This window comes from Pseudophryne corroboree, chromosome 3 (genome assembly GCF_028390025.1).
Source record: "Pseudophryne corroboree isolate aPseCor3 chromosome 3, aPseCor3.hap2, whole genome shotgun sequence".
Lineage (NCBI taxonomy): Eukaryota > Metazoa > Chordata > Amphibia > Anura > Myobatrachidae > Pseudophryne > Pseudophryne corroboree.
Window position 1 is genome coordinate 258,885,929 of NC_086446.1, and position 14,358 is coordinate 258,900,286.

Sequence of the window (14,358 nt, forward strand, 5' to 3'; positions counted from 1 at the left end):
AAATTGAGAATGTCCATATATGTGTCTTATATAACTGTGTAATTCTTTTCCTTCATTCCCACTTCTCTTCCTTCCGTGAACTCTCATCCACGATTCAGGCGGACTAGTCCACTACGGGACACGTCCCGCCAGTCTAACGTGGACAGCAGATTCACATCTTATTATCTATACATTCTTATAAACATTCTTTTCCCGAGAAGGAATCCATCCTTCCGCTTCGGTGCACTCTCATTGGCGATGTAGGGCAATTTCTCTCTACGACCATACCCCTCCGTTCACGCCCAATCTCGTCCGATCTTGGAAGCTAAACGGAGGTGGGCTGGGTCAGTACCTAGACGGGTGACCACTAGGGAATACCCGGTGAAGTAGGAAGATCTACCAAGGGCAATAACGCCAACAGCAGTATCACTACTTTACTGATTCCAACTAATTTTTCCTAATAAATTTATCAATCTAAGACCGTGGATCACTACTAGATATCAGCATACAGTGTGTGGGCTCTCCCATTCACTAATTCTACCCTATCTAGGGTTGTATCAATACAAACTAAGTTTGTACAGATCCTTGGCAGACGGAGGTTGCTTGTGATGTAGCCACCCTCCATTATGCAATTATCCAGATATAATTAAGGATCTGAACATTCCACACATTATCTTGTAAACATCCATTGGTGTTCCTCCCTGATACCATTTTCATATATGGTCATACGTGCAGCATATATACAGTTTTGGGATTTCTAAGGAGGTGTATAGTACAAGCTTAAGATGTCATTATTATTGTTTATTTGATCATAATTTAAAAGAAAACAAAAATAAGAGTGCGCCCAAACTAGTGTCATACTTTTTCTCTTTGTAGATATACATATAGGTCTGAGGCTACTCTGAAACTGCACAAAATTATTTAGTAGCCGCTCTGCGATCCTTTTGTTCGCATTTCTGCTAAGCTAAAATACACTGCCAGTGGGAGGCGGCATAGCATTTGCACGGCTGCTAAAAACTGCTAGCGAGCGAACAACTTGGAATGACCACCCAAGTACAGACTTTTGCATGACAAGGCCCCCAATTCTGAGACATGCCTAGCAGAAGCCAGGGCGAGTAACATCACCGTTTTCCACGTGAGGTACTTATACTGTCGTTAGAGGTTCAAACCAGGAGGACTATAGAAAACGTAACACCACATCGAGATCCCAAGGTGCCGTAGGCGGCACGAATGGAGGTTGTATGTGAAGCACCCCTTGCAAGAAGGTCTGAACTTCTGGCAAGAGAGCCAACTTCTTCGGGAAGAAGATGGAAAGAGCTGAAATCTGGACCTTAATGGATCCCAGACATAAGCCTGCAGGAATCGTAGGAAACTTCCCAAGTTGAATTCTGCAGAGGGATAAGTGCATTCCACGCACCAAGAGACATATCTCCGACAGATAGTGTTTTGACGTCACTGATTTTCTGGCTTGCACCATAGTGGCAATGACCTTTTTGGAAAGCCATTTATTTATTTATTATTTATTACCAGTTATTTATATAGCGCACACATATTCCGCAGCGCTGTACAGAGAATATTCACATTGCCCATTCACATATGTCCCTGCCCCAGTGGAACTTACAATCTATGGGGCTGTTTTTAGCAGAATAGCGATCAGGCTAAAAACTGGCAGTTCTGCGCATGCGTATGGGCCGCAGGGCGCACGCGCTAAGTACTTTCACACAAAACTATGCAATTTTACACAGAGCCGAGCGACGCTTTTCAGTCGCTCTGCTGATCGGTGAGTGATTGACAGTAAGTGGGTGTTTCTGGATGGTAACTGAGCGTTTTCAGGGAGTGTGCTAAAAAATGCAGGCGTGTCAGGCTAAAACGCAGGAGTGGCTGGAGAAACGGGGGAGTGGCTGGCCGAACGCAGGGTGTGTTTGTGACGTCAAACCAGGAACCAAACAGTCTGCAGTTATCACAATCTAGGAGTAGGTCTGAAGCTACTCAGAAACTGCAGGGAAATATTTAATAGCAGAACTGCTAACTTTTCATTAGCAATTCTGCTAAGCTAAGATACACTCCCAGAGGGCGGCAGCCTAGCATGTGCACTGCTGCTAAAAGCAGCTAGCGAGCGATCAACTCGGAATGAGGGCCTATATTCCCTATCACATGTACACACAGACACATACACGCTAGGGTTAATTTTGTTGGGAGCTAATTGACCTACCAGTATATTTTTGAATTGTGGGAGGTAACTGGAGTACCCGGGGGAAACCCACGCAAGTACAGGGAGAATATACAAACTCCACACAGTTAGGGCATGGTGAGAATCGAACCCATGACCTCAATGCTGTGAGGCAGTAATGCTAACCATTACACAATCCGTACTGCCTTTGTGAGCTAGGATATTCCACTCAACTTCCATGCCGTCAAACAAAGCAACCATAAGTCTTGGTAGATGAATGGTCCTTGTTGAAGAAGATCCCTTCTTAGCGGTAGAGGCCAGGGGTCCTCTACGGACATGTCCAGAAGAGTCGCATACCACGTTCTTCGGGGCCAATCCGGGGCAATCAAGATTGATTCCACTCTTTGATGTCTGATCCGCTTGAGCACCCTTGGGATCAACGGAATCGGGGGTAACAGGTAGACCAGCTGGTAAGGCCAAGGTGATGTCAGCGCATCCACTGCGCTCGCCTGAGGGTCCCTGGTCCGTGAGCAATAGCAGCAAAGTTTCTTGTTGAAATGAGAGGCCGTCAAGCCGATCTGTGGGTATCCCCACCTGTCGATGATCTGCTGAAACACCGGAGGGTGTAGTCCCCACTCCCCCGGCTGGAGGTCATGGTGACTTAGGAAGTCTGTTTCCCAGTTGTCTACTCCTGGAATGAAGACCGCGAACAGTGCTCTTGCATTTCTTTCTGCCCAGAGGAGTGTTCTTGACACTTCTTGAATGCAGGCCTTGCTTTTTGTCCCTTCCCATCGATTTATGTATGCCACCGCCGTGGCATTGTCCGTCTGCACCTGGATCGCCTAATCCCAGAGTAGAGGGGATGCCTGAATCAGAGCATTGTAGATAGCCCGAAGTTCCAGAATGTTGATCGGAAGTAGGGCCTCTTGGGCAGACCACCTGCCCTGGAACTGCGCCCCCTGGTTGACAGCTCCCCATCTTCTCAGACACATCTGTCATGAGGAGGATCCAATCCTGAATCCCAAAGCATTGACCTTCCAACAGGTTGGAAGACTGCAGCCACCACAGGAGAGAGATTCTGGCCTGAGGTGACAGCCAAATCATCCGGTGCATCTGAAGATGGGAACCGGACCACTTGTTTCGGCTGTCCAATTGGAGTGGTCTGGCATGAAACCTTCTGAATTGAATTGCCTTGTACGAAGCCACCATCTTTCCCAACAATTTTATGCAAAGATAAATGGTGATTCGAGCAGGTTGGAGCACCATGTGAAACATTTCTTGAAGTGTTCTCGCTTTTTCCTCTGGGAGGAACACTTTCTGTGCTACATTATCCAGTAGCATCCCCAGAAACAGGAGCTGTTGAGACGGTTCCAGGTGGGACTTCTGCAGATTGAGGATCCACCAGTGGAGTGACAGAAGTTGGATAGTGCGATCTATATGAAGCAATAGAAGTTCCCTGGAGCTTGCTTTTATCAGGAGATCGTCCAGGTTTGGAATCATATTAACCCCCTGGACCCTGAGTTGAAACATCATTTCCGCCATCACCTTCGTGAACACCCTCGGAGCTGTAGACAGGCTGAAGGGTAACGCTTGAAACTGGTAGTGATCGTTCAGCAGAGCAAACCTCAGATAGGCCTGATGAGGAGGCCAAATTGGGATATGTAGGTAAGCGTCCTTGATATCCAGGGACACTAGGAATTCCTGTTGTTCCAGGCCTGCAATTACCTCTCAATGATTCCATCTTGAATTTGAAAACCTTCAGGTAAGGATTCAAGACTACAGATTCAGAATGGGTCTCACAGACCCATCTAGTTTTGGTACTACAATCAGACTTCAGCAGTAACCCTGTCCTTGTTGTAGTAGGGGTACTGGAACAATGACCTGGGACTGGACCAACTTGTTTATGGCCAGCAGTAGCGTACCATGCATATTTTCTAAAGCTGGCAAGCCTGATTTGAAAAATCGTTGGGGAGGAGTACCGTCGAATTCCAGCTTGTAACCTTCAGCGATAAGGTCCCTTACCCAAGCATCTTGGCAGGAACCATCCCAGATGTGGCTGAAGTGGCGTCAACGAGCTCCCACCACGAGATCCCCTCGGAGTGGGTGGGCACCGTCATGCTGAAGTCTTTGCGGAAGCAGAACTGGTGTTCTGGTCCTGAGAACCAGCGACGGCTGGTTTATCTGGAGCCTCTAGCTGCGTTGGAGGCCCCTCTGGCCCTAGATTGAAATCTGGATGACTGAATGGACTGAGTAGATGGTCCCGGGTAGATACATCTAGCAGACGGAGCCCCCAAAGGGAGAAACGTGGATTTCCCAGTAGTAGCTTTGGAAATCCATGCGTCCAATTCACCTCCAAAGAGCCATTCACCTATGAAGGGAAGAGATTCCACATTACATTTGGAGTCAGCATCAGCAATCCACTGAAGCAACCATATGGCTCTGTGTGCAGACACAACCATAGCCGTGGTCCTAGCATTAATATTGTCAATCTCTTTAAGGGAGTCACAGAGGACTCTCACCGCATCCTGAATGTGAGTCAGGAAAGTAATAGTATTAACTAAGGTCATATCACCCGAAAGACCTTTCTTAATTTGATTAGCCCAAGAATGAATTGCATGTGTCATCCAGCAACCTGCAATGACTGGCCTTTGAGCAACACCTGCAGCAATGTAAATAGATTGTGGTCTCAATTTTCCTATCTGCCGGGTCCTTTACCGTAAAGGAGCTCGGAGCAGGTAGTACTGCCTTTTTAGAAAAAAGTCACCGTGCTATTCCGTTTTAAAACAAGGATTTGATTAGCATATTCAGCAGCAGCGCACTAAAGTCTTCATTTAGGACAGAGCTTTAAACAGCGTATTTTGGAAATTGTACGCTGGAATTCTTTATTGTAGAACAAGAAAAGTTAATAGAACACTTAGTACTTTTTACTATTCAGACATGGCCGTGTTTGTTCGCACTTTAAAAAAATGTACCCCCTTCATCGTCCGTAGAGTAATTACTGCTGGTCAGTGGGGCTCCCGGCTCTGGTAGCTAATTCCGTTTAAAATTGACCCATATTTGAAGATCCGTGTCCAGTTCCATGTCGGGTGATAAGGATCAGGGTAAATGTGTAGATCTGCTGGCACCACTCAAAACGCATTTCTCTGCCTCTATATAAACATCAGCGGCTTCATCAGTCGACATATCGTCTACTGCTGGAGACTCTTCACAGAATTTCCTGCCTTCAGGGGCAAAGGGGAATGTATGCAAAAATCGTTTTGACACTTGATATTTCTTGTCTGGATTCTTCCAGGCTATTTTAAATAAGTCATCCAATTCTTTGGAATCAGGAAAAGTGACTGTCAGTTTGTCTTGTGAGAGGAAAAATGACTGCTGAGTAGTAGCATCCTCCAGGGGGAGCTTTAACACATCCCTAATTGCCAATATTAGGGGTTCAATACCCTGGGTAGGGGTGGAATCCTCACTTATGGGGTCCACATCATCCCCATCATCCTGTATATCATCATCAGTATCCTTTAGGAGTGCAGGCAGAGCACGTTTTTGTACACCTGTAGTAGACAGGGGGGATGTTTAGCAGTTAGACCTGCCACTGCTTGTTGCAGTTCCTGAGTCTTATTTGCATTTGCAGTGACCTGAGATGACATATCAGACATCATACTTTTGATTGTCCCCAACCAGGAGGGCTCAGGACTTTCCACCACATTGAAATCAGCATTCTGAGATGACTGACTACACTGCTCACATAATATGGAGGCGAGCTAGATGTACTATGAGAGAATCTAACATTACATACACTGCATAACTTCTGTTTTACCATGTTGAAGCAGAAAATATATATATTACAAGCCTGCCCTATTGTATGTGAGATGAGACACAGGAGAGAAGACCCTAGCGCACTCAGCGCTGCACAGCCCCAGTGAGACTGTCAGCATTTTTGTGTAAACAACAGTGAGACTGTAATATGAGAAGTCCCTTAGAGGGATGTTACTTGTGCACAGCTATAGCGGCTCTCCCCTTCTACACCCGGTGCCAGCAATCCAGGGACTGATATGTAGGAGCTGTGAGGCTGCTGCTGCTATGCAGAGGAAGGCGCCAAAATGTTGCTGAGCCCGCTCTCGTGTAGCTCCGCCCCCACCATGGCACTGGAGCTACCTTTGAATATTTATACTGGCTATGTCTCCTAGTGTATGTAGCCTCACATAAATGCTTGGTACAACATTTATATAAGCCAGTCTCATGCAGGGGCTACAGCGGGTCCCCCCCAGGAGGGACCCCTATGCCTCTCCCGCACTTCTGCCGCACAGTGAACCAGGGGACCCCTCTAGAGGGCCCCCCGGTTGGTACTCACCACCAATGATCACCTTCAGGCATCATCACTGGCCACCGCCGTCCGTTGGGCTGTTATACCAGCCGAGTGAACCACTTTAAACTGTCTCCTACTGTGGAAAGTGGTTCACCCCCATGAACATAGCTGGGCAGAGTGAAAATCGCTTAGTGTGTATGGACCGAGCTACAGTATTTTCCTGCCAGCGATGTTCATATCACAAAACGCCCAGTGTGTATGCACCTTAACTGTTCGATGCTAGACTGCAAAGTATTTTCCAGTGCACCTTTAAATATTTAAACCTAATACCACGGAAGCATAGTGGGCCTGATTCAGATGTTGTCACAAAGCTGCTATTGTAAGCAAATTGATGTTTTCTTGGTACGCAAGTGTCTGAGCCAAACTGTACACATGCAGCGATTGGATTGCGATGGTGGTCACACCAAGGAATTAGTTGCAAAGTGTATGACAGGTAGACAGCGTTTGGAGGTGGGAATGGGGAGTTGTTGGATAATCGCAGGCGTGTCATGGCCATTCAGATGGTGTTTTCTGGAAATACATAAATTAGCAGCTGTGATCTTACTTGCTACTGGAGAGCCTTCTGCATTCCCAGGAGAGCAGCTCAACCTGCGGGTCTTCAGAGGCACTAAGAATCTGCGACATAACCCAATTTGCGACAATGGAACTGATGTATTGGCAATTGAGCACCATCGGACGGAAATGATGCAACAGCAGTGGGTGTCCCTATGCTCAGCGTCTGCCTGTATTAGCATATGGGCCCTCATTCCGAGATGTTCGCTCGCTAGCTGCTTTTAGCAGCATTGCACACGCTAGGCCGCCGCCCTCTGGGAGTGTATCTTAGCTTAGCAGAATAGCGAACGAAAGATTAGCAGAACTGCTAATAAATAATTCCTTGCAGTTTCTGAGTAGCTCCAGACCTACTCACAGATTGCGATCAGCTCAGTCCGTTTAGTTCCTGGTTTGACGTCACAAACACGCCCTGCGTTCGGCCAGCCACTCCCCCGTTTCTCCAGACACTCCCGCGTTTTTCCCTGACACGCCTGCGTTTTTTAGCACACTCCCTGAAAATGCTCAGTTACCACCCAGAAACGCACCTTTACTGTCAATCACTCACCGATCAGCAGAGCGACTGAAAAGCGCTGCAGGATCCACAGCAAATCTACTAAGTTTTTAGTTAAATAACTAAGCGCATGCGCCCTGCGTGCCTTGCGCATGCGCATTTTGCAACAAATCACAGCACAGCGAAAATCGGCAATGAGTGGAAAACTCAGAATGACCGCCATAATCACAACTGCGAATAGCAAAAGATGCAATCACAAGAACAACCACATCTGAATTAGGCCCAGTGTGCACTTTTCTGGATAATTTTGGTTTCCCCATCTGGGAACTAGGAAGTGGTGGCAGCACAAGTGTGAAAATCAATATGAAAATACTGTTCTAGCTAATAGGCACTCGAGTGATAGGTATCTGAGAGATTGAGCACTGAAATAAACAACTTTACAGTAGCATCCTTACATACCTCCCAACTGTCCCGATTTTCGCGGGATAGTCCCGTTTTTTGAGGACTGTCCCGCTGTCCCACCCGCGGGCCGCAGTGTCCCGCGGTGGGGGGGGGGCAGTTGGGAGTCTCTGACTCTCGCTGCCCTGCTTAGCAGAGCAGCGGTGAATAGACACTGTGCGCATGCGCACAGCGTCTATTCGCTGGAGTCAGAGGGAGAGGGGGCATGCCAGAGGCTCACAGAGCGCTGGGCATGCCCCCTCAGTGACGAAAATGGGGGCGTGGCTCACGATCGCGGGTCCTCCCGTGAAGCCACGCCCATTTCATTTAGGCCACACCCCTTTTCGGGAGCGATCGTGTGTCCCTATTTAAAGAACTTCAAAGTTGTGAGGTATGTCCTTAGTACTCAGAGTACTTGTGTTTAGGAAAATTGCTGGGAATCATGATGTGATCCTGATGTATTATATTATATATCCTTAACAAATGAACCCTGAAAAATTATATTCACAAAAGTAGTTTGAATTTTGAATATAACAGGGTAATAGGATTTAAGGGCCCAATTCAGACCTGATCACTGCTGTGTGTTTTCGCACAGTGGGCGATTATCGAACTACTGCGATTGCGCATGCACTGCAATGTGCAGGTGCATCACCAAAAAGTGACAGGATGGTGCAAAAATTTCGATCACACGGGCATTCGCAAGGTGATTGACAGGAAGAGGACGCTTGTGGGTGGTAACTGACCATTTTCTGGGAGTGTCAGGAAAAACGCAGGCGTTCCCAAGCTCTGGCCCCAATCAGCCTGATTTCTTCACACTGGAGGAGTAAGTATTGAGATACGCACATGTGATATCCCATAAAAACAATGACATGTCTAAAAATTAAAAAAAACGAACAGCAGTTTGAGTAGAGACATTTGGAGCCGAGGTGAGGAAAAAGCTGGTGACGCCATTATGCAGAGATGAGCAGCTAAGAGAGGGGAGACAAATAAGCTGAAAGTTGCTAGAGAGAGTAAGCGGATGTGCAAAATACAGCAGTGGAAGTGCAGCAATTAACAAGTAAGAGCGCCATGACACCCTCAGCCAAGAGAGCACACAGCAAGTGTCAGAGACAGGAGAGTATAAAGCCTTTTTCTCTGACGTCCTAGTGGATGCTGGGAACTCCGAAAGGACCATGGGGAATAGCGGCTCCGCAGGAGACTGGGCACAACTAAAGAAAGCTTTTAGGTCACCTGGTGTGCACTGGCTCCTCCCACTATGACCCTCCTCCAAGCCTCAGTTAGATTTTGTGCCCGGCCGAGGTTGGATGCACACTAGGGGCTCTCCTGAGCTTCTAAAAAGAAAGTATATAATTAGGTTTTTTATTTTACAGTGAGACCTGCTGGCAACAGGCTCACTGCAGCGAGGGACTAAGGGGAGAAGAAGCGAACCTACCTGCTTGCAGCTAGCTTGGGCTTCTTAGGCTACTGGACACCATTAGCTCCAGAGGGATCGACCGCATGGAACTGGCCTTGGTGTTCGGTCCCGGAGCCGCGCCGCCGTCCCCCTTACAGAGCCAGAAGCAAGAAGAGGTCCGGAAAATCGGCGGCAGAAGTCATCAGTCTTCACCAAGGTAGCGCACAGCACTGCAGCTGTGCGCCATTGCTCCTCATACACACTTCACACTCCGGTCACTGAGGGTGCAGGGCGCTAGGGGGGGGGGGGCACCCTGAGCAGCAATAAAAACACCTTGGCTGGCAAAAATACCACAATATATAGCCCCAGAGGCTATATATGTGATAATTACCCCTGCCAGAATCCACAAAAAAGCGGGATAATAGTCCGCGAAAAAGGGGCGGAGCTATCTCCTTAAGCACACTGGCGCCATTTCTCCCTCACAGCTCCGCTGGAAGGAAGCTCCCTGGCTCTCCCCTGCAGTCTACACTACAGAAAAGGGTAAAAAAGAGAGGGGGGGCACTAAATTTAGGCGCAGTATATATAACAGCAGCTATAGGGGACATAATTCAGTTAGTCCCTGCATTATATAGCGCTCTGGTGTGTGCTGGCATACTCTCACTCTGTCTCCCCAAAGGGCTTTTGTGGGTCCTGTCCTCTGTTAGAGCATTCCCTGTGTGTGTGCGGTGTGTCGGTACGGCTGTGTCGACATGTTTGATGAGGATAATGATGTGGAGGCGGAGCAGATGCCTATAGAAGGGATGTCACCCCCTGCGGGGCAGACACCTGAGTGGATGGACTTATGGAAGGAATTGCGTGCACGTGTCGACTCCTTACACAAAAAATTTGACGACATGCCAAATGCGGGACAGCCGGCTTCTCAGCTCGTGCCTGTCCAGGCGTCTCAAAGGCCATCGGGGGCTCTAAAACGCCCGCTACCTCAGATGGCAGATGCGGATGTCGACACGGATACTGACACCAGTGTCGACGACGATGAGTCTAGTCTAATGTCCACTAAGGCCATTCGTTGCATGATTGAAGCAATGAAAGAGGTGTTACAAATTTCTGATATAAACCCAGGTACCACTAAAAAGGGTATTATGTTTGGGGAGAAAAAACTACCCGTAGTTTTTCCCCCATCAGAAGAATTAAATGAAGTGTGTGAAGAAGCGTGGGCTTTCCCTGATAAAAGATTGGTAATCTCTAAGAAGTTACTAATGGCGTTCCCTTTCCCGCCAGAGGATAGGTCACGTTGGGAGACATCACCTAGGGTGGATAAAGCGCTCACACGTTTGTCTAAAAAGGTGGCACTACCGTCTCCGGATACGGCCGCCCTCAAGGAACCTGCTGATAGAAAGCAGGAGGCGATCCTGAAGTCTGTATATACACACTCAGGCATTATACTTAGATCAGCTATTGCGTCAGCATGGATGTGCAGTGCTGCCGCTGCGTGGTCAGATTCCCTGTCAGAAAATATTGACACCCTAGACAGGGACACTATTCTGCTAACCATAGAGCATATAAAAGACTCAGTCTTATACATGAGAGATGCACAGAGGGAGATCTGCCGGCTGGCATCTAAAATAAGTGCATTGTCCATTTCTGCTAGGAGAGGCTTATGGACTCGCCAGTGGACAGGGGATGCAGATTCAAAAAGGCACATGGAAGTTTTGCCTTATAAGGGTGAGGAGTTATTTGGGGATGGTCTCTCGGACCTAGTTTCCACAGCAACTGCTGGGAAGTCAGCATTTTTACCCCATGTTCCCTCACAGCCTAAAAAGGCGCCGTTTTATCAGGTACAGTCCTTTCGGACTCAGAAAAACAGGCGTGGAAAAGGCGGGTCCTTTCTGTCCAGAGGCAGAGGTAGGGGAAAAAGGCTGCAACAAACAGCAGGTTCCCAGGAGCAAAAGTCCTCCCCCGCTTCTTCCAAGTCCGCCGCATGACGGTGGGGCTCCACAGGCGGAGCCAGGTACGGTGGGGGGCCGCCTCAAAAATTTCAGCGATCAGTGGGCTCGCTCACAGGTGGATCCCTGGATCCTGCAAATAGTATCTCAAGGGTACAAACTGGAATTCGAGGCGTCTCCACCCCACCGGTTCCTAAAATCTGCCTTGCCGATTACTCCTTCAGCGGCAATTCACAAGCTGTATTCCCAGCAGGTGATAATCAAGGTGCCCCTACTTCAACAAGGATGGGGTTACTATTCCACACTGTTTGTGGTACCGAAACCGGACGGTTCGGTGAGACCCATTTTAAATTTGAAATCCTTGAACACATACATAAAAAAATTCAAGTTCAAGATGGAATCGCTCAGGGCGGTTATTGCAAGCCTGGACGAGGGGGATTACATGGTATCCCTGGACATCAAGGATGCTTACCTGCATGTCCCCATTTACTATCCTCACCAGGAGTACCTCAGATTTGTGGTACAGGATTGCCATTACCATTACCAATTCCAGACGCTGCCGTTTGGACTCTCCACGGCACCGAGGGTGTTTACCAAGGTAATGGCGGAAATGATGATACTCCTTCGAAGAAAGGGAGTTTTAATTATCCCGTACTTGGACGATCTCCTAATAAAGGCGAGGTCCAAGGAGCAGTTATTGGTGGGAGTAGCACTATCTCAGGAGGGGCTACACCAGCACGGTTGGATTCTGTATATTCCAAAATCACAGCTGGTTCCGATGACACGTCTACTGTTCCTGGGTATGATTCTGGATACAGTTCAGAAAAAAGTGTTTCTCCCGGAGGAGAAAGCCAAGGAGCTGTCATCTCTAGTCAGAGACCTCCTTAAACCAAAACAGGTATCGGTGCATCACTGCACGCGGGTCCTGGGAAAGATGGTGGCTTCTTACGAAGCAATTCCTTTCGGCAGGTTCCATGCCAGAATCTTTCAGTGGGACCTGTTGGACCAATGGTCCGGATCGCATCTTCAGATGCATCGCCTAATAACCCTGTCTCCAAGAACCAGGGTGTCTCTGCTGTGGTGGCTGCAGAGTGCTCATCTTCTAGAGGGCCGCAGATTCGGCATACAGGACTGGGTCCTGGTGACCACGGATGCCAGCCTTCGAGGCTGGGGGGCAGTCACACAGGGAAGAAACTTCCAAGGACTATGGTCGAGTCAGGAGACTTCCCTACACATAAATATTCTGGAACTAAGGGCCATTTACAATGCCCTAAGTCAGGCAAAATCCCTGCTTCTACACCAGCCGGTACTGATCCAGTCAGACAACATCACGGCAGTCGCCCATGTAAATCGACAGGGCGGCACAAGAAGCAGGATGGCAATGGCAGAAGCCACAAGGATTCTCCGATGGGCGGAAAATCACGTACTAGCACTGTCAGCAGTGTTCATTCCGGGAGTGGACAACTGGGAAGCAGACTTTCTCAGCAGGCACGACCACCACCCGGGAGAGTGGGGACTTCATCCAGAAGTCTTCACGCTGATTGTAAATCGATGGGAACGGCCACAGGTGGACATGATGGCGTCCCGCCTAAACAAAAAACTAGAGAGATATTGCGCCAGGTCAAGGGACCCTCAGGCGATAGCTGTGGACGCTCTAGTGACACCGTGGGTGTACCAGTCAGTTTATGTGTTCCCTCCTCTGCCTCTCATACCAAGGGTACTGAGAATAATAAGAAAACGAGGAGTAAGAACAATACTCGTGGTTCCGGATTGGCCAAGACGAGCGTGGTACCCGGAACTTCAAGAGATGATCTCAGAGGACCCATGGCCTCTGCCGCTCAGACAGGACCTGCTGCAGCAGGGGCCCTGTTTGTTCCAAGACTTACCACGGCTGCGTTTGACGGCATGGCGGTTGAACGCCGGATCCTGAAGGAAAAGGGCATTCCGGAGGAAGTCATTCCTACGCTGATTAAAGCCAGGAAAGATGTAACTGCAAAGCATTATCACCGCATATGGCGGAAATATGTTGCTTGGTGTGAGGCCAAAAAGGCCCCAACAGAGGAATTTCAACTAGGTCAATTTCTGCATCTCCTACAAGCAGGAGTGACTATGGGCCTGAAATTAGGCTCCATTAAGGTACAGATCTCGGCTCTGTCGATTTTCTTCCAGAAAGAACTAGCTTCACTACCTGAAGTTCAGACGTTTGTGAAAGGAGTGCTGCATATTCAGCCCCCGTTTGTGCCTCCAGTGGCACCTTGGGATCTCAACGTGGTGTTGAGTTTCTTAAAATCACATTGGTTTGAGCCACTTAAAACCGTGGATCTAAAATATCTCACGTGGAAAGTGGTCATGTTATTGGCCTTGGCTTCAGCCAGGCGTGTGTCAGAATTGGCAGCTTTGTCATGTAAAAGCCCTTATCTGATTTTCCATATGGATAGGGCGGAATTGAGGACTCGTCCTCAGTTTCTCCCTAAGGTGGTATCAGCTTTTCACTTGAACCAACCTATTGTGGTGCCTGCGGCTACTAGGGACTTGGAGGATTCCAAGTTACTGGACGTAGTCAGGGCCTTAAAAATTTATGTTTCCAGGACGGCTAGAGTCAGGAAAACTGACTCGCTATTTATCCTGTATGCACCCAACAAACTGGGTGCTCCTGCTTCTAAGCAGACTATTGCTCGCTGGATTTGTAGCACAATTCAGCTGGCGCATTCTGCGGCTGGACTGCCGCATCCTAAGTCAGTAAAAGCCCATTCCACAAGGAAGGTGGGCTCATCTTGGGCGGCTGCCCGAGGGGTCTCGGCTTTACAACTTTGCCGAGCTGCTACTTGGTCAGGGGCAAACACGTTTGCAAAATTCTACAAATTTGATACCCTGGCTGAGGAGGACCTTGAGTTCTCTCATTCGGTGCTGCAGAGTCATCCGCACTCTCCCGCCCGTTTGGGAGCTTTGGTATAATCCCCATGGTCCTTTCGGAGTTCCCAGCATCCACTAGGACGTCAGAGAAAATAAGATTTTACTCACCGGTAAATC

The 14,358-nt window shown here is 48.4% G+C and overlaps 1 pseudogene; it reads left to right on the forward strand.

Moving 5' to 3' along the window:
- The first annotated feature begins 253 nt into the window (after positions 1 to 253).
- LOC134897092 (5S ribosomal RNA) lies at positions 254 to 372 on the forward strand (annotated as a pseudogene).
- The last annotated feature ends 13,986 nt before the right edge of the window (positions 373 to 14,358 follow it).